The 20,867-nt window shown below is 41.2% G+C and overlaps 1 long non-coding RNA gene across 1 annotated transcript; it reads right to left on the reverse strand.

Annotated features, from left to right (window-relative positions):
• Positions 1 to 959: 959 nt before the first annotated feature.
• Positions 960 to 15,970, reverse strand: LOC126950779 (uncharacterized). Its single transcript, XR_007724294.1, has 3 exons — positions 15,410 to 15,970; positions 4,167 to 4,236; positions 960 to 3,580 (listed from the first exon to the last, which is right to left on the reverse strand). It is a non-coding gene; the product is annotated as an uncharacterized LOC126950779 (long non-coding RNA).
• Between the last annotated feature and the right edge of the window lie 4,897 nt (positions 15,971 to 20,867).

The following is a 20,867-nucleotide window of genomic DNA, read 5'->3' on the forward strand; positions in this document are numbered from 1 at the left end:
ACAGTCATCAGTGTGTACTCATTCTCTTCATTGTTTCTGGCAGAAGATGTGCCTCTATATCTAGAAGTAGTTGCAAATCATCAAGATAGAAGTTAAAAATAAGAGAGGTCAAACTGCCATATTTCATGCTGTTCAGTATTTTGATCCTTTGAAGAGATGTCAGATACAGGTTTAGACCCATTTATGTGAGGCTGACTTACTCACCCATCTTAACTAAGACCATCATCAGAAGAGATATCCTGGACTTGTCAAAGCAATTGTTTTTCCTTCACATTAACCCTTGTACTGATGTCTGCCAGCCCAGTGAATGTTAAATTGAACATTGGTATTTAGGAGTATCAGAAAGACTTTCACATTCTACATAGTATTTCTTGATGTCATGAAGATACCAAAATGTCCTATTAATCGTTGCTCAAGAAGGACTTCTCTATTCATTTTGTATCAATGAATCATTTATACATTGAGACAGATTTGTCTTGCTATGCTTGAATAAACTTGGATCTTGCCTATGTGGCTCTTGATTGGGAAGGTCTTTCTGGGTAGAAAGAAAGCCCCACTTAGATCAAAGAGAGAGTATATCAGGGGAAACAGAAAGGAACTTGCTAAAATTTAAACTTAATTTTGAACATCTGATTTGCATCATAAAATCAGAAATACACTCCATCTTTGTGGCGATGTTAGATTGACTGTATTGATCAGCAAGAGACAAGTCTCTGAGACCCAGATTCTGGAAAGCACAGTCCAGGCAAGTGCCTCAAATGTTATAGGCACTTGGATCCGTCTGGGTGGGTCTCAGTAACATCACTTTGCAAAGCTCACATAGTGAAAAGTAGCCAATGGTGTGCACCACTGAGTGAGGATGCTTTGCCACATGTTCCAGTCTTAGTCATGTGACTTCATGGGAATGATCCTAGCTAAATGGGATATTATTATTATCCCAAGTAAATATTCTGTTTGCAGAAGGTGAATACTTAATTCTTTATTGATATACTGGGAATACACTTCTATTAGAAGAGTTGTCTGCATTCACACTCAGATCCTAACTCTGTGGGGTGTTGGTAGGAGAGTAACAACTGCTCACCTGTTAAATTGTTTTTGGCAGATCCATATGCTGTGGTTGAGATATCTGGTTCAGGACAACATATCAGCCTTCAACTACCTCATCACAACACTGGCCTTCCTTATCTCCACTGAAAAGGCAATATTAAGTCTATTGTCCAGCCTTCACAAAAGAGTTGTCTAAAGGTTAAGCACTCTGTTAATGCTTCTACCCAAGTTAAACGGATAGAAGCTTCATACTTGGGTTTACAAATTGCCTAAACTGGATTGCATTTTAAGGTTGTGCCTTGGTTTCTAGGGAGGAGACGCTAGCCTTGCTTGTAGGACTCCAGTTAAGTTTAGTGTGTATGACATCACTCAGCATTTTCCATATGAGGCCCCACCAGCCTGATTTCCTTGAGAAATTAGTACAAGAAAAATACATTCGCTTCCCCTGAGGAAATAGTATGTTTCTTCTCATCTAATAATAAGAACTATGCAACTGACCATATCTCCTCTCTTTTGCTTTGACTGCCCGGGGCGAAGAGCCAAATTTAACTATGTTTGCAACAATGTAAGCCTATATGGGCCTGTGTATTTGCATCCTTGTATCACCTGCTTCTTTTCTTTCTTTCTTTTTTCCTTTCCTCATTAATACATTTGTTTAGTTTTACCTTCATCAATTACTCTGAAAAAAATAGGCAGAGTTATATATTAATAATAACTTAAAAAGTAGAAAATGTTTGCTAATTTTCAAAATAAAGATGGTTTCACTTTAGAATGATTATTGGCCTATTTCTAATGTCAACGTTACGAATTCATATTAATAGGGTTGTATATGATGTTTCTTTTAAAGTACTATATATTCGTACTAACACAGATGAAACAAAATAAAACATACAAACATACTTTTGTCTTTGAGTTGATTTAAGTTTCAGAGATTTGGCAATTCTACCTCTGACAGACAAAAGAGACTATTTGGAAAACAAAACCAAAACTGATGTAGAACATACAATCTATGCATCTACTATCAGAGAATGACCTCTTTGTTTTAAAATGGACAATGAAAAATGAGAGTTATTTACATTAGCTGCACTTTGTTAATATGCTGATACCATGAATGAAAGAAGACTGTTGGTTGAAAATCTAAAAAATGGTAAAAATTCAGTCATTGTAATGGCCTAGTTTCAAATATCACAAGGCAGGTTTCGGGGCATTTCCCCCACATTGTCACTCTCTTCTTTTTTGCCCCACCACTGTTTTACACAGAAACCTTTTTTTAAAAAAAAATAAGTACCTCTATTTGCATGGTACTGCATAGGCCATCAGAATCATGCAATAAAAAGTAGGCACTATTCGTAAGACGAGGGTTGAACATGTTTGAGTTTTAAAGAACCTAAAACTACTTTCAAAACAAACAGGACCCTGTGGATTTCGCAGAACCTTTACAGATGGTAAAACTAAATGGAACAATAGATTGAGAGCCAGGATTCTGGGAGAAGGTAAGCAGGACCCAGAGATTGTGAAGGGAGAGCGGAGGAGAGGGGTCCTGAGAAAGATTTTGCATTGATGGAAAAATAGAAAACAAAGCTGTTGGGTAACATCCTCTGGACATGCATGAGTGATCATATAATAGCAATGTTTTCTTTCTGGTAATGGACTGTCCTCTTTTGTATTTAAGAAGTTAAAGACTCTCTTAAGGAGACTCTCTTGTTGTTATGCTGGGAATAAATTCCTATGAGAAAAGTTGTCTGCGTTCATGCTCAGAGCCTAACTCTGAGGCGGTGGGAGGAGAGTAACAGCTGCTCACCTGTTAAATCGGTTTTGGCAGGTCCCTATGCTGTGGTTGAGATATCTGGTTCAGGACAACATATCTGCCTTCAACTACCTCATAACACTACTGGTCTTCCATGTCCCCACTGAAAAGGCAATATTAAGCCATCTAATGTCCAGCCTCCACAAAAGAGTTGTCTAAAGGTTAAGCATTCCGTTAATGCTTCTATTCAAGCTAGACCGATAAAAACTTCATTCTTGTGTTTACAAATTGCCTAAAGTGACTTAAACATAGAGGAATAGACCGCCACATTGGAAAATGACTCATGGTTTGGTTGAAAGAGCTGAAAGAAATGGAGAAAAGGAAATATGTGAAACTGTTCTGTAGGTTATTTCAATGAACCTAGAGATGTGTATTTTAGCTTCTTGTGCACTATCCAGAAAGCTGTGCTTGTGGATGCATCAGACCTCATTTTTCTTTTCTTACATCTTTTGAAAAATTTGATGCTTACTATGATGGAACCCTGGGCATTTCCAAGCTCATCCTTCTCTGAGTTCGAGTTTGTAAAGCACAACTTAGGTGTTTCTCAGGTTCTTTGTTTTGTTACCCAAATGGGTGAGAAAGGACTCACCCTGTGCTCTCTCTTCCATCACCACAGTCTCGTGCTATCCAGTAGCCTCCTCTTCTGCACAGGCCAGAGTGCAATCTCACCAGTATGGAAAAGGGGCTGCCAGGCTCCCAGAGGCAGGGATGTTATCCTTGTCATAGCTGGAAAAGAGCAAGTTGAGATTGGAACCATGAAGTGTTATTACAAGTCACCAAGTTCATGTGTAAGTAATGAGAAAATCACAGAATCTCCATTTAATAAGACAAGTACCAAATCCCTCAGAATAGAGTGCATTTCATAGGAAACTGATAACCAGATCCTCCCACACCCAAGCAATTAAAATAAAATAACCTCCTTCCTGCTTCCCAATCTCACACACCCTCACCCTCAATCAAACTGAAGTTGAAAAAGTACTTGTATAAATTCTGGCTACATAGCAATGAATATCCTCTCTCAAATTATGGGAACTTCTGGAAATAAAACGCAATGAATTCTTGTATAGAAATATATACAATAACCACAAGAACCCACTCCCACTATTCTTCCCTAATATAGGGTCTAAGACTGGAATCAATGGATATAGAAAAACTGAACGTAATGCTTATTTCTAACCTGTGGATCATAATTTTAATAACAGATGCTATTTAATACCTTTCTATGTGACCCTCCCCCATTTTTTTCTTTTCTTCTTTCATGAACCTAAGAAAATTTCCAATGAAAAACACACTCATTGTATGAGCAGTGGACCTGATGAGGTTTGGAACCAGTTCCTCTTCTTGTCCACAGCTTTAAGTCTTATTTGCATATTTCTGTAAAACTAGAAAAGAATAAAATAGGATGAGGCAATCTGGATATATTTGAAATGTTTATAAAACAAATCTTCTTACAACAAATAATTTACAACATGCATGGATCAGGTCACACACCGAACCCCTTCTTCATCTGCCCATAACCTGAAACCGAACAATGGAACCGCATCTGCCGAGTCCGCTGTGAAGAGGGCTGCTTCCAGCACAGCCTCATTTTATTGTCAGGGCTTAACTCTAACTGGTGTGGACACAGCAAACCATGACCAGTCGAGGATGCTGCCTCCCTATATATAATTCAGTGGATGGGTCCAGCCCTGGAGAGCCGAGAAACTAACGCAGTGCAATGACTGTACATTATTAGTGCCCAACCTGTGATCAACCACTTCCAAGGTAAGGTTCAGCTCCTGAAGCCTCTAGAAGAGACATCAAAAAACAAAATGAAATTCTCCACAGCATACAGGAAAATAAGTGCTGCTGATCTCAGGACCAAAAGGATGGCTGGGTAAAGGTAGAGAAAGGATATGGGGCTTAATGTTCACCAAGACAAGAGGAGTAACCCAGGCTGGGGCACAGAAACGATCTCTGAAGCAAACGCTCCAGTAAGTGACAAGGCCCATCCGTGGAGGGCTGTGACTGGGCTGCTGCAGTACGTGGGCCAACTCTTCCTCCACGTGGCACCCAGACCCCACAGACCTGAGGTGGAAGTCCCCACCTCACAAGCCCCTGTGGCGTGAGCGTCCAGAAGGCCTACCTGTAGCCAAGTGGATCATGAGCAGCTCCCAGAGACCCTAGTCCTACCCAGAAGTCCCTGAGGCTCTACTCTTATTCCAGCTCCTGCTCCAGCCGGTCCCATGAGGCCAACTCAGGGCACTGTGGGTGTCAGGAAGAGAAAGAACCTGTAATGGCAAAGATGTTTGTCCTGATCCTGTCTTAAGAGAGAGTTCTTTAAACTCCACTGCTTCCGATCGCTCCAGAGCCTTTCTTGGCAAAAATCATCATGTTACAAATGGCTTATCAGTCCTCATGTTACATGGTCTGTCTTGACCTTTCAAACCCTTTCTGGAAACACTGTGTTATACTCTGCTTACGATAAGGTATCACAGGATCACACTGATGAAATAAAGATTATTTCAGATTTACATGTGGTCTGTATTTTAGAGGCCTATTCCAACTGATGCATTTTATGTATGTGTGTATTTATTTATTTAGAGACGGAGTGTTGCTCTATTGCCCAGCCTGGAGTGCAATGGCACAATCACAGCTCACTGCAGCCTCGACCTCCCAGACTCAAGGGATCCTCTTGCCTTTGCCTCATGAGTAACTAGGACTATACCATGCCTGGCTATTTTTTTTTTTTTTAATTTTTGTACAGATGGAGGTCCCACCATGTTGTCCAGCCCGATCTTGAACTCCTGGCCTCAAACCATTCTTCCACCCCAGCTTCCCAAAGTGCTGGAATTACAGGCATGAGCGGGGGCACCCAGCCTTCAACGGTTGTATTTTAAATAGAACTTAGAAACTTGATTTCCAGTTTCAGGCCCACATCCTATTGGGTCAGTTTTTATGTCTGGTCACGGCTTTTGTTTGTTTTCTACATCTGCTTTGGTTCATTCGAGTTGACATTTATTTCTGTCCTTGAATGTTTTTTGAATAAATTACAGAAAAGGTTTAAAGTATCTCTTAGTATGCTTAGTTCCACAGGATAATCTGATAAAGCATATTATCCTGTTATGGTGTTAGTCTTTCCTGTTGGCTTTTGTCCCAGTGATGCTAACATTTCTAGGGTGGCAGGAGGGGGAGACTGCCCTGTGTCCAACAGAAACAAAAACGTCTAAAGCAACATTCTTTGCAGGTAAAAATCACATAATTTATTTCTTTCTGGGCAGCAAAATATTGATGGCAATACATTGAGAGTCGATCGCGAGGAGGCTTTTTAATTGGGAACTTCTCAGAATTAAGAAGGTTTGTTGAGTGTGTTTGTACTTGGGCTCTATGGTTTTGTTTTCCTTTTTTTTTTTTTGAGACAGAGTCTCGCTCTGTGGCCCAGGCTGGAATGCAGTGACACGATGTCAGCTCACTGCAATCTCTGCCTCCTGGGTTCAAGTGATTCTCCTGCCTCAGCCTTCCGAGTAGGTGGGATTACAGGCACCCGCCACTATGCCCAGCTAATTTTTATATTTTTAGTAGAGACAAGGTTTTGCCATGTTAGCCAGACTGGTCTTGAACTTCTGACCTCAAGTGATCCATCTGTCTTGGCCTCTCAAAATGCTGGGACTACAGGCGTGAGCCGCTGCACCTGCCAGACTCTGTGGTTTTAACTATATATTTTTTCATTCAGGTATAGATTTTCTTTTGGGTGCCAAGTATAGGACTAGATGTTGATAATGTAAATATAAATAAGATGTGGCTCCTGACCTCATGTGTTCACAATCAAATAGGAAAGTTCTGAGAAATACAAAAGCAAAGGGTGGTAAGTGTTTTTGGTGAACTTGAATATGATACAATTGAGACTCCAAAGAAGGAATTCAACTTGGGGAGACTGTTATGAAACCCTTCCTGGAGGATCTGAATCTTGACAGGAGCATTTGCCTGGCAGGGTAGGAGTGGGGACATTCCATAAAGGAGATGCAAGAAATCAAAAGAAATGAGTCTGGGGAGAAGGACAAGGGGGACAACAAGAAAGTTTAGTGAGGCCAGCAGGTGGACCTTATGTGCTGGGACACCTTGTAGGTATTTGGGAGATACTGAAGCATTTTAAGCAAAGAAGCAACACTCTGACTTGTGTTTTTTTAAAAAATCAGGTGGCAGGGTTAAAGGAGTGTGTGTTGGATTTTTCTTGTGTTGCTTTAAAGGAATACCTGAGACTGGGTAATTTATTTTTTTAAAAAAGAGGTTTAATTGGCTCATAGCTCTGCAGGCTGTATAAGCATAGCACCAATATCTGCTTGGCTTCTGGGGATGCCTCAGGGAGCTTTCACTCATGGCAGAAGGTGAAGTGGAAGCGGGCATGTCACATCGCGAGAACAGGAGCAAGAAAGAGCGATGTGCACAACCAGGTTTCATGTGAACCCACTCAGCATGAAGAGGACAGTGCTAAGCCATTCATCTGTCCCCATGATCCAGTCACCTCCCACCAGGCACCTCCTCCAACACTGACATTTCCACATGAGATCTGGAGGGGACCTCCAAACTATATCAGCATGTGAAGTGGAGACAGACCAGCTCAAAGAATATTCTAATATCCAGGAAAATGATGATGAGAACCTAGATTCAAGCCAGAACAGGGAAATGCACTGGAAGGAATACGCACAAGAGATTTAAAAGGGGTTTATGCAGAGGTGAGTCAGTGATTGAGGGCTGAGTCGCAGGCTTCCTGGGTGACTTGTGGCACTGGATAACTCACAGACACTGAGTGACAGTGTTTATTCATTAAAACACCAGACATAATTTGCACCTCAGATTCTAAAAGTTAGGTTCTGAGACTGATCTTCCGTTGTTCTGAGAGGATCGCGTCTAAGATGGGTATTTCCATTATTTCTTCTCTTTCATGTTCTTTGGGTTGTCGTCGGTGCCACAGGCAGAGCTGTGTCCCATCAGGAACCTCACTTCTGTCTGCAGCTCCCTCTGTATTTGCAGAGCAGTTCTTCACAGTTTGTTTCAAGTACAAGGATTTTGTCATATGCTCTTTTTCTAGCAGTTCTTTGTCAATTAATATAATTAATTTTTACATAAGTAATTCATGTTTACCTCGAGAAATAAGAGACCTTATAGATGAAAAAGTAAACAAAACTCATTTATGAGTCCACCACCTAGAGAAAGCTCTGGTTAACTTTTTTTTTTTTTTTTTTTTTTTTTTTTGGTATAGGACCATACAGAAATTGTATATATATATACACCTGTGAAATGTTTATGTGTTTATATAAAAGTGGTATATCTATATGTTTCTTTTTTAGCTGGGTTTTCACTCAAAAATATGTTGTTATTTTATTTCCATGTCGATAAATATACATCCTGAAGCCATTCTAAATGTCTGTGCCATACCTTGTGTATCTATGTACCACAATTAATTTAGCCAATTTCTCCTTAGATGACAGTTAATGTCCTTGTTTTTACAAAACAATCAACATAGCTGTCAGGTCTGGGATTTGATTTTACCATCCTTGCCAGCTAAAAAGTAAACCTGCTACTGTTTCATGGGTGTTGGTAGAAGACACAAGATGCTGAGTCAGAGACAAAGGGCTTTATTACTACAGTACTACAGATAGCATGAGTATCAGAATGTACATCGGTTCCCTTTGCTTCCAGACCCCACAGTCGTGATTCAATGGGCCTAGAGAGACGCTTTGCACACAGTGGGTTTGCATTGCAACTGAGGAATACTGAGCTTAGGGAATATACTTCTGCTTTGTAAATGGTAAGCAAGCTTGCTCTTTGTCTCAGTAGGAGACATTACCTCATCCTCCAAGGTTGCTTGCTATAAGTACCAGCCTGGGAAATGGCCTTGGTAAAGTGGTAAACGATGGTACATTCTTGCCATATCCAGCAAGGTGTGTTGTAACACAAGAGATTTATCTAGGGCTACCTCCCAACAATAAGCATCCTTGCCTACGTATCCTTAGGATAATTTCAAAGGAGTGAAATTACTGGACCAAAGGGTTTGCACTGCCATAGACTTTCTGTAAGACTTTCTAATTGTAATGTAATTACCAAATTACCATCTAGAAACTTGCTCCTGCAGGTTTGCTTTCTCACTTGTGTTCTGTAAAATAACTCTAGCTTTTCACTTACTAACCCAGGAATGGCCTCTCTCATCTGAGCGCTCAGATCCATGTTGGCATTCTCTGCTTTTCCGGAGATATGTCTCATTTGTATTAACAGGGAGGGTATTTTAGCAGAGCCATTTCCTGATTGGTGTCAAGCTGAAAATAGATTGCTTGCCCCAGGTTGGTGGAAACAGGAATGCTTAGAAATAACATTGCCTCTCCTCCTCTGCAGCAGGTCAAGTCTCTTCCTACTCATGAGGCCTAAGCCCCTGTTTTCTCATTTGATCTAACACTCTAGACAGGTGGTATGTTCTGCATATGTGCTGATAGGTGAATTTTAATGACATTTTCAAGGCATTCTGAAAAAAAAAAAAATAAAATTATTTGACATAAGTCTCATTGAAAACAGATGTGGAAATATGCAATTCTTACTTTTTTATTATCCTTCCCTGGGGACTTTTGGCTTATGTCAATCTGAATTTTGATGTCGAAAGTTTTAGTGTCTCTCTTTTCCAGCTGTATTGTCTTTAACATATAGGAAAATCTAGGGGAAGGGACTCTGAGCAGTAGCTAACACTGTTGAAAGCACGTCTGAGCTATCAGAGAGCTAATTACGTAGGAAAGGTTTGTTCTTGGACCAAAGCCTCCCATGGATAGGACTGTGGTGCATGAATCCTGGCAGTGGCTAAAGCCAGTGGGTTTGGGCATGGGAAACTCTGTTTTCATCACAGAACTTTCCTATAATTTTGGCATATTCATTTCTTTTTTATTTCTTCTTCAGTTAAATGAAACTGCAAATATCTGACCTTTACTTCAATCACAAAATCATTTCTAATAGCCCCTGTATTTTATTTATATAGGTGACACCAAAGCATATGACCCAAGACAGTATTTTGTTTTCCTTCTAGAGCTCCTCTCTCTTTCATCCCCCAGTAGTGGCTCTCCATGATCTTGCCCATGTGTTTCCTGGCATTGGAGGCAGATAAATTGAAATCAATTCTGTATTGACTAATACTGGTTGTTCATAGTTAGCTGCTAATGGATTACCTATGGTATTTGCTTGAAGTCAGTGAGTCCAGTATTTGCAGAGAAAGAATTCTGGCTACTGCATGCTCAAGATGGTTTATTTTTGTCCCCATACCAGGGATGTTGGAAGGAAAAGTCCATAGTGCCTAAAGAGCCACCTTCAAAGAAAAGTGACTCTAGTTTTCTTTCTGATCTTGTGGTGTTGTTCACATAAAGTGCCCTCTGAGTGACATCTACCCTACTACCAAAGCAGGAAGAATCAGCCATTATTATAGACTGAATGTTTATGTTGCCCCAAATTCAAATGTTGAAGTCATAACCCTCCAACGTGACTGTATTGGAAATTGGACCTATGAGGAGGCGATAAAGGTTAAATAAGGTTAAAAGTGTGAGGGTGTAATCTGATAGGGCTGATGCCCTTATAGAAAGAGAAAAAGATGCCAGAGCTTGCTCTGTCCGTCATATGAAGACACAAAAAGAAGGTGACCATCCACAAGTCAAGAAAAGAGCTCTCGGCAGAAACCATCCCTGCCAAATCTTGATCTAGGACTTCCAGTATTAAGAACTGTGATAAAATACATTTCTGTTGTTTAAGCCACACAGTCTGTTGTATTTTGTTATGGCAGCCTGAGATGACCAATACAGTCACATGAACACTCCAGACACAGCTACCTAGGACTGGGCAGGTGGAAGTCCAATCACCTTTGAGATGACATGTTACATGTAACCAAGAGTAGCATTTCACCCTCACTGATTGGTACCAAATGAATTCTCTGAAATCTCTTCCTGGGAAAGCACAAAAGCTAAGTGAATTAAGGAAAGTAGATTATGTGTGCCAAGTTTTCATTCTTATCTATAATGAATATTTTTTTCATTTCTCTGTAAAATGTAGACATATCCCAACTATCCAGATATTCATCCAACTTTATAGGAAGTACTTATTGAAAGTCTGCTTCAAGATCTATCTCTCTGAGAGTAAATAAATCTTAATTACCAGAATATTCATGTACCTGGCGCAGTAGGTGGTCAATAAACCTTTGTTATAGGCTAAGTGAATGAATAAATGAATGAAAGAATGAATCAGTAACAAATAGAATCTGAGGTGACTCTAGTGTTTGATCAGTTTTATAAATATTCCACATATCTTCTGTCTTTCCAAAAACCTTCATTACCCATGGTTTTCTATACATTTCCCTTCAAGAAACCTAAAGAAGCTTAACCAAGATTTCTTCATCCTGTTCTACACTATAAAGGAGGGAGGATTTGGAAGTGGAAATCTCAAGGATCATCCTCCTCATATGTACAGAGTGCTCCTTCAGATCTCTATATGTGGATGACTTCCTTGGGTCCCATATCACAGCTGAAATGTTCAAATCATTTAAGTCTGTTTCATGATGTTCAAGAGGTGTGCAAGATTCTATTCATTCTGAGTACAAGAAGCCTCCTCTTCTGTTTGCAAATATCAGAATACCCAATTCACAGGAGCTTAAACCAATAGTTGTACTTTCTTTTCTATATATTATACAAATACTAGAGGTAGGCTGTCCCAGGCTGATCCTTTGATTCCATGATCCTTCAGTTCTGTGGCCTTTAAAAAATGTTTTCCAGATGGTGGCTACTTTTCCAGGCATAACATCTGCTTTCTAGTTAGTTGGAAATGGGAAGAGTATGTCTTTGCTGAATTCTTTTGAAGCCCATCTTCCATCCCACAGAGTTCTACCTATATTTTCTTGGCCAGAGTTACAGTGCATTGCCATCCTTAGATGCAAGGGAGAGAGGAAGGCAAGCAAGGAAGAACTGGGTTTAGAATATGTGTTGAATGAACACACATATGCAAGTATCTTCTACACTTTCTTCGCTAAGAAGAGGAAGTTTCTGAGAATGCCAAACAAGACTTGGAAGTAAGAGTAGCTCCTGAGAGTTCAGCAAAAAGCGTTATGACCAATTCTTTCATAGCCCTGCCTTAACTAAGCTCCATGACTGAGTCTGTGTCATCCAGTTCCAATCTAAATGGCCAAACCAGGATCAGATATCCCTCCCATCATTTGTGGATCAGTCATGGCTAGGGGTCCTGCAAGCTGAGGGCCAGGGTTGGATGGTTCAAACATGGGTTTTAGGGGCACTCGATTTACTAATAGCAATTTTCACAGAAGAGGAGTCATTGTGAACAAGGGAGCCTTGAGGTGGGTCTATTTACTCTTGGAGGAGGTGAGCGGGTTGCAGGCAGATTTTTCCGATATCACTTCCTGCTGCCCTCAATTGCTTCTAAATGTGGTTTTAGAGACCTTGGAGAACAGAGCTCTTGTCTGAGCATCCAAAAACATGGGAGGTATCCCAGTTCTAACTATGACTTTGGGCAAACTATTCATTAAATATCCATTGCCTCATCTGTGCAGTAAGAATAAAAACATCCATGGATTAAGTGAGAAATTGAAATAAGCACATTCTGACATGACTGCAGCCTTAGATAAATAGAAGATGTTGCTATGATTTGTATCTTAGAACAGTGCCAAGCTATGGCTACCTTTCCTAAGCATTGATAGGTTTCACATCTCTGAATGTGATCTCATGAACATGGGCCATCAATGTTTACAAGAATAATTATTTTTCCTACAACCCCTCCTTCATTTTTTTCCAGGCTTTTTGTCACCTCTCACCCAGCATGTTCTCTTCCAATGAGTGGCTGAGAGCGGAGGATGGAATATGTCTTCTGGAATCAGGAGCTGTGTCTCATGATCCCATTTGCAGTGCATGTGACTAGAGAAGGCCAAACCTGAAATCCCCTCTTCTCACCAGAAGTCATGCAGAGCCCAAAGGGTTAAAGCAACAGTCAAATGAGCTGCACACTACCTCTCTAACAGGCTGTTCAATGAGATAGTTATTTGACCACACTACTTTCAATGAGGTAATGGTCCCACATGCACCCTCTTTCCTTGGTAGAAGGTGCATAAAATATAAATAAATGATCAAGTTACAGAATGAACTCTGAATGACCAATTCTGGTTCAAGTAAAGGCCTTCCCCTACCCTGCAGTTCCCTGATAATAAATCTTTCAGCAACAGGCTGATCCCTTTCAGAAAACAGGCTGACTAGCAATGTTTTCACCTTCTGCACTTGTCAGGATGGAGTGAGTGTGAGATGGAGACCTGAACACACACACAACCACAGACAAATGGCCTTGAATGGATTTCCTCATTCAGGGCCATTTGGCCGATCCTCTGGCGGCTGCTGGGAGGGAGAGAAAAGGGAACAGGTTGCAATGTCAATAATAATAGCAAATGCAATAGACCATCTGTAAAAGGGAGCTGTTGATCTGACTTTCAGAGCATGCTGGCGACAAGGTTGAAGGGACAGGACAGAGCTCCTACTACTAAAATGAATGGCGATGTCATTTTCCATTTCTTCATTCTCTTAGTTTTCCTTTGGGGGTAGATTATTTAGTCTGTCATGAGTCTTTGCGAATTTGCAAAGCAACTTGTATGTGCTATCTCATGTTACCCAGGCCTATGTGTATGCCATAGGAAAAAGAATATGAAGGAATTAGGGCTTCAGTATTTTTCAAGGTATTTTTTGGTGACAAGTTGCACAGGGCTTCTAGGGGAGGGGGTATGAACAAGCTTACAAAGTGACTGCTCCAACCAGAAATGGAAACCACTCCCTCTCACAAGGAAGTTATTGTTGATAAACACTTTTCAGAGGTAGTCAGAGGATATAGAAATCAATCGGATAAGGTTATTTTCCTTTGTTTTGTTTCTCTGGTTCCCCTGGTGTTTGCTTTTCCCTCTAAATTAATTAGAGCCAAAAGGCATTAAAGTGACTAGCAAATCCCTACCTGGGCAGATCTTATCTGAATGCCACCACTTCCTGCTCTTGCTCCTGCCAGGAGATTCTCGTCTTGGTTCTGGCTGATGTCTTTCTGTGATCCAAAGCCTGCCTCTGTAGCCTGATGGACCTGCCACTTGACCCTTAAACCTCAGCCATCTTGGGGCTGCGATTCAGTTTTTTCCGGTTCGCCATTGGCTCTCTGGTCTGTAACCCCCTTGAGTTACTGACAGGGTCTTGGATAGCCCCTGCTGTGTCTTTGTGTGAATTTCCAAAAGCTTTCAGCTCTTGGCAGTCTAACCAAAAAAGCATCTCCCCATGGATTGAGGTGGCTGGCACCTGGCCAGCTCTTGGAGTACAGGCTGGTCCTCAGCCCTCGCTTGCAGCCCTCTGCCCAGCATACAGACACATGCTGTGGGCTGGAGAATGGCAACACCTCTGTCATTTCTCTTTGCCTCTGGCCAGAGTGTCAAAGGGAAGTCAGCTCTGACGGCAAGTCAGGCAGGAGTTGCTCTCCAGGCTCCTTTGACTGCTGTGTCAGGCGACCACAAATGTCCTGGCAAGGACGGCTTAATTCTTGCCAAGGGGACTTTCACTTATTCATTCAAACACCGACTGAACACCTTCCAAGTGCCAGGCATGTGTAAGATGCTGGGGATATCGAGGGGCTACCAAGACAGATGTGGTCCCTGTGCTCATGGGCCTCACAGTTGAAATGCAGGACAGGCAAAAACATGTGAGCGGGCATAGTAATTTCATGATGTACAAGGACTGAGGAAGTTAAGACCAGACTGCTGAGAAAGAAAATAATAGAAAGGCAAGGGATGGATTTCGAATGGGGCAATTGTGGTGAGACCATAATGATAAGGATAAGCCAAAGCCAAGAGCATGAGTGGTCCATCTGAAAAACAAAAGCAGCATGGGTCAAGGCCACGAGGCAGAAAAAGACTGACATGTTCCAGTAACCAAGAGGGCACTGGAGTGGATGGGATGAAGCTCGAGAAGGGAGGCACAAGTAAGGTCTTTGAAATGTGCAGGACACAGGTTATGCAGGACTCACTAAGGCTTTCCAACTGCATTCTTCATGCAATGAAAGTCATTTGAAAGGCTTTAAGCAGGATAATGACATGATTGGGTTTGGATTTACGAAGATCACCTTCGCTGACAGCTCTAGTTGCTGTAATTTGCTTTATCTGCCTTGCTCAGCCTCATAATGTACCTTCCTGATTGGGAGTTGGTGCAAGGTTGATGCACCCCTACATTCACAGTCCCTGGCTCCCCATGCCTTTTCCATTATGCCTATGCTTGTGCCTCCACAAAATACTGAGCCCCACATCTGTGAGGAGAACTTCCTTGACTTGGTTTCCCCCTTAGCATTTCCCACTTTCCAAGCTTCAAGACATCCACAAGCAAACATCCCTGGGACACTTTTCCTACTCATATGAAAGAAGCAGGGTTCCTGTTACTCTACTCTTTCCCAAGACTCAAACGTGGGCCCAAACTACCTGTGAACCTGACATAGTGTACGTGTTAATCTAAAGACCAGAAATGCTGTTGCAAAATGTTTTACCTTTATGTAGATACTAAAGACACATTTGTATTTTTCTCCAAGAGCTCTGGTTCTTACCAGACCACAGAAGGCCAGCAGCACGGTGGTCTGATGAGTGGATTGGAGTGTGAGTCATCAACGGGTCTTCCTGGAGACACTGCAGCTCAGCAGCCCCTGCGGAGGCTTGACTGCATCTGGTGAAACTTCATTTTGACACAGGTGTTGGTGACATGGTCAAGTCATGTAGAATGAGTCAGTTGCTCTTTTCCTTTGTGGCCTGTCTACACAGCTTCATGAGGGGAAGGGTGGGGAAATTTCTGTCCCACTACTCAGAGACATTTTAAGAAGAAGAATAAATCCAAGCACCTGGAACCTGAAATCAAGTCACTTTTTTTCTTATCCATTGGTATAAGGGAAATTTTGGAGACAAAAATATACCCTAAGAGGGATACCAAGCCTTCTTTTTTGGAAGTCTTTGTGGGGAAAAGGGACTATTAAAACTGTAGTGTAGTTGGTCAAGTGAAAAATCCTCAAGTAAGGCTTCCAAATTCAAATCTCAATCCTACCACTTCCTAGGTGAGTGGGTTCATCTGCTCAGGCTGTCATAATGAAATACCCTGAACTAGGTGACATAAACAACAACAGTTTGTTTTCTCACAGTTCTGGAGGCTAGGAAGTCCAAGATCAAGGTACTGGCCAGTTTTGTTCCCCAGTGAGGGCTCTCTTCTGGCTTGCAGATGGCTTGCCAAATTGCTGTGTCCTTACATGGAAGAGAGAGAGAGAGAAAGAGAAAGCAAGAGAGAGAGAGAGAGAGAGAGACAGAGAAGAAGCTCTCTGGTGTTTCATCCTTTAAGGGCACTAATCCCATCATGAAAGCCCCACCCTTATTACCTTATCTACCCCTAATTAACTCTCAAAGACCCTGTCTCCTAACACCTTCAAATTACAGGTCAAGACTTTGGTACATAAATGTTGGGGGGACACAAATATTCAGTCTACAGTATTGCATCCCTTTTGCCCCCTCAAATTCATGCCTTACTGCGTATAAAATATATTAATCCCACCCCAATAGCCACAAGTCTTAACTGATTTGCAATATTATCTCTAAAGTCCAAAGTCTCACCTCAGTATAATGTAAATCAGATATGGATGAGACTCAATATACAGTTCATCCTGAGGAAAAACTTCTCTCCACTTGTGAAACTATGAAACCAAACAAGTTGTTTGTTTCCAAAATACAATGGTGGGACAGGCATAGGATTGACATTCCTATTGTAAAAGAGAAATATTAGAAGGAAGAAAGAGGTGAGTGGTCCTAAGCAAGTGTAAAACCTAGGAAGGCAAATACCATTAAATCTTTTTTTTAGATGGAGTCTCACTGTCATCCAGCCTGGAGTGCAGTGGCGCGATCTCAGCTCACTACAGCTTCTGCCTGTTGAGCTCAGGTAAACTTCTCGACTCAGCCTCCCAAGTAGCTGGGACCACAGGCACACACCACCAAGCCGGGCTAAGTTTTTGTATACTTGGTAGAGACAGAATCTTGCCATGTTGCTCAGGCTAGTCTCAAACTCTTGAGCTCAAGCAATCCACCTGCCTTGGCCTCTCAAAGTGCTGTGATTACAGGTGTGAGTCACTGAGCCTGGCCCCATTAGACTTTAAGGTTCGAGAATAATCCTCTTTGGTTTGTTCCTCCACCCTCCAGGCCCAGTGTGATGGCAGCATCTCCCCGACAGGTCAGCAGGGCAGCCTCATTTCTTTGGCTCTGTGTGGTAGCTCTCCCCACACATGTTTCTGCAGAGTTGTGGTCCAGTCATCTGAAACTTACGTGGAGGCAGCTTTGCATCCCTGGCCTGTGCACTCTGGACCAGTGATAGGATTGGCAGCCCTGATGAAGTCTGAATTGTGGCTCTGGGGTCCTTTTTACCTTTTATTAAAAGACAGCACATGTTTGCAACCAGATAGTTCCATGATTCCATCAGGTAAAAGAAGTCTGACAGACTTGCTGCATTTTGTTGTGTCTTTTTTGTCCCCTTTAGTTCATTAACACTGGCAGTGTCTTTGCTGGTATAATCTCATCTCTATTCCTGGCTCCTGTTAAGATGGCTGATTAAATGGAGAAAGTGCATACATGATTTTTTATTAAATGGTTGATCATCCATACTCTTAGTGTTCTTTTCAGAACAAGTTTTCTTTTATTTCTTTCTTTTTGCAATATGGAGAGGCAGAGAAATTTTCAAATATTTAAATTCTGGTTCCATCTTGCTGAACAATTTCTTCTTAAATTTATCTCTTTCTTCACATTTTACTATAAACAGTCAAGAGGAACCAAGTCACTCCTTCAACACTTGGATTGGAAACCTCCTGAGCTAAATATCCAATTTCATGACTCACAAGTTCCACCTTCCACAAAACATTAGAACATGAACAGAAGCCAACAAGGTTCTTTGCCATTTTATGACAAATATTGCCTTTCCTCCAACTTCCAATAACATGTTCTTCATTTCCTTTAAACATAAATCTATTAAACATAGATTCAAGACCTCACCAGAATCTATGTTTAATGTCCATATTTCTAGCATACATCTCAAAATTCTTTCGGACTGTATTCATTACCCAGCTCCAAAATTACTCCACATGTTTAGATATTTGTTACAGAAGCACCACACTTGTGTTTAACCAAATGTCTGGGCATCTTGTGACCCAGTCAAGTTGACACATAAAATTAATCATTATACCATCATGTCATATCCAAGATTCTTATCTTCTTTATTAGTTCCTTCATCTATAAAGCCCAGATAATAATAAAATCAACCTCACAGAATTGCTTTGAAGAGTCACCTTTTCGATGCATACAAAGCACTTAGCAGGGCCTGGCCCACAATGAAGACTCAATACATAATGACTATTATTATTGCCCCTAGGTTGTACACATCACCAAAAAACAAGACTACAGTGAACATTAGAATGTTCATAAATGAGTTCAATTCACCACTGATTATTCATAAGCTGTAATGCCAGGTGTCTTAGTCTTGAACATACTATCCTGGAACAATGTGACCTGGCATTGTATCTGTTGAAACTAAAAACCCTTACTGGACTTTTAGGGTTAGGGTTAGCATTACTCACTACTTTGTGTAAAGTACTATACACAAAGTAAAGTAGTGTACACAAAGTAGTGAGTAATGCTAACTGCATTAGAATCACCTTCTAACTTGTTAAAAATATAGACTCTTAGGTTCCAGATAAAAGTTACTATACCAGTACCTCTTTTTAAATTTTTATTTTTTATTTTTTAGATAGAATCTGTGTCACTCAGACTGGAGTGCAGTGGCATGATCTCAGCTTACTGCAGCCTTCATCTCCCAGACATTGATCCTCCCATTTCAGCCTCCTGAGTAGCTGGGACTACAGGCATGTGCCATTATGCCCAGCTAATTTTTTGTATTTTTAATAGAGACAATGTTTTTCCCTGTTGCCCAGGCTGGTCTCAAACTCCAAGGCTCAAGTAACCTGCCCATCTCAGCCTCCCAACGTGCTGGGATTACAGGCATGAGCTGCCATGTCTGGCCTTGTAGCACCAGTTGACCAAGAAGCCCAGGGCTCTGCACTTTTAGCAAGAACCCTAGGACATTCTTAGGTACGTTATATGTCGAGAACCACTGTCTTAGTGGAACTTGGGACAGCTTGCTGATTCATTATTTTCATCCCTTTGCTTTAGTAATGCACAGAGTCAACTGTATTTTAACATTACTGCCCCATTTGAGTTTTTGTTAGTGTTTTATCCCTCTTGTGTTCCTCAAGTTGTAGATCATGTTCCTTCAGGATGGGGTTCAGGGCAGTTTTCTACGACGGTTGGTCTTGTGGTCCGAGGCCTTCTCACCCCATGCTTGTTTACTGCTACTGAACACATCATTCCCTTGCTACCCTCAACCGTAACAGACAGTCCTGCCGACTCCCTCCTGATTTATCCTGTATTGTATTACTTTCTTTCCCTCCCCTTCTTGGTGATTTAAGAAGCTGTTTTTATTGTTCCCAGAGCCAACACATCTGTCATATATTTTCCTCCAACTTAAAAACATTGGAAAATCACTGGCTGCTTAGCACAAAGTCCTGCCGGCACTAGATGATTGTTCCTTTTGTAGTTGGTGCTCACTTAGTGAGACTGCACATTCTAGGCTTCTGTTCGCCCACTCCTTTGCTGCCATTTAGCCCAGGTCCTTCAAACTCAGAGGAGACAGAGAGGCCTCTCAGTCTAGGTTTGTGAATATAATTGCTTCATTTTGTGAATTAAAGTAAACAGTGTGGTTTATCCACAGTTTTCTCGTTTTAAAGATCTATGCTCTGTCTATGAACATAGAAAATTAAGCCATGGTTTTAACTGATAAAGTGATATAGCACGAAGTACGTTAGCAATGGAGAAACAAGGACTAGATTGGAAATGACTGGTCTGCCTTTATTCGAATTATATTTATAGTGAGTGTCTTGCTAGTCAGAAGTCACAGAAATCAATTTTGCCTATCCTAAGCAAAAAAAAAAAAAAAGAATTTGTTGGAGGATATTGGAGAGCTCCCAGAAACATCAGGCTTGAATCACATGTAGGAACCAAGGGGGCCTCTGTAGCTGGATCCTCTGGCAGAATGCAGGTAGGTGAGGGGTAGGGCCATGTCACTTCCAGGTTCAGAGCCCCAGTGGAAGCTCAGATTGAATGGGTTCCACCAGGTGACCACTCTCTCACTGACAGAACCCTCCCCTTCTGGCCTCCGTAATGAAAGGTGGACCTTCCTCCTCTCCATCAGAGTTCCTCCCAAATACGAAGATTTGGTTGTTTTGTAGCCCCAGAGGACAAAAGTCCACTCCAAACATGATTCACATTCCCTGTATTTCCACTGCAATAATAATAATATCTATCAATTATTGAGGACTCATACTTTTTCAGGCATTGTACTAGATGTTCCTAACTTAGAACCTTTAATCCTAACTGAAACCCTCCAAAAAAGATAGCAATGGATTTTTTTATAGGCAAAAAAAAAAAAAAAAAAAAAAAAAAAAAAATGAGCCTCAAAGAGGTTAAGTGACTTTCCCATAGCCATACAGGTGATAAAGCCAGACTGATCTGCCTCCTGGAACTGATGGCTTGTCTACTCTATTATGCTGCCACTTTATGTAGTATCTTTCCCTCAATTTTTTTCCTATAATCTAATAAGTCGAGTAGACGGGACTTGTCTCTTAGCTATTACATCCACATCTCAGTAATGAAAGGTATTAACAGCAATTCCCCTAAGACTCCTTCCATCTGTGATGTTCTAGGTTGCTATAACTATATTCCAACGGCTACCATTTTACAATGGCATTGAGTGTATAATTACAGAGCAGATTTGGACAGTATCCGTGGAAACATTATCACTATCAAGTGTGATGCTGTTTTGTTGTTGTTGTTGTTGCTGTTTTGTATTGTTCAGCCTTCCTCCTCTGTAAGATT

Source organism: Macaca thibetana, chromosome 3, assembly GCF_024542745.1.
Source record: "Macaca thibetana thibetana isolate TM-01 chromosome 3, ASM2454274v1, whole genome shotgun sequence".
Taxonomy (NCBI): Eukaryota; Metazoa; Chordata; class Mammalia; order Primates; family Cercopithecidae; genus Macaca; species Macaca thibetana.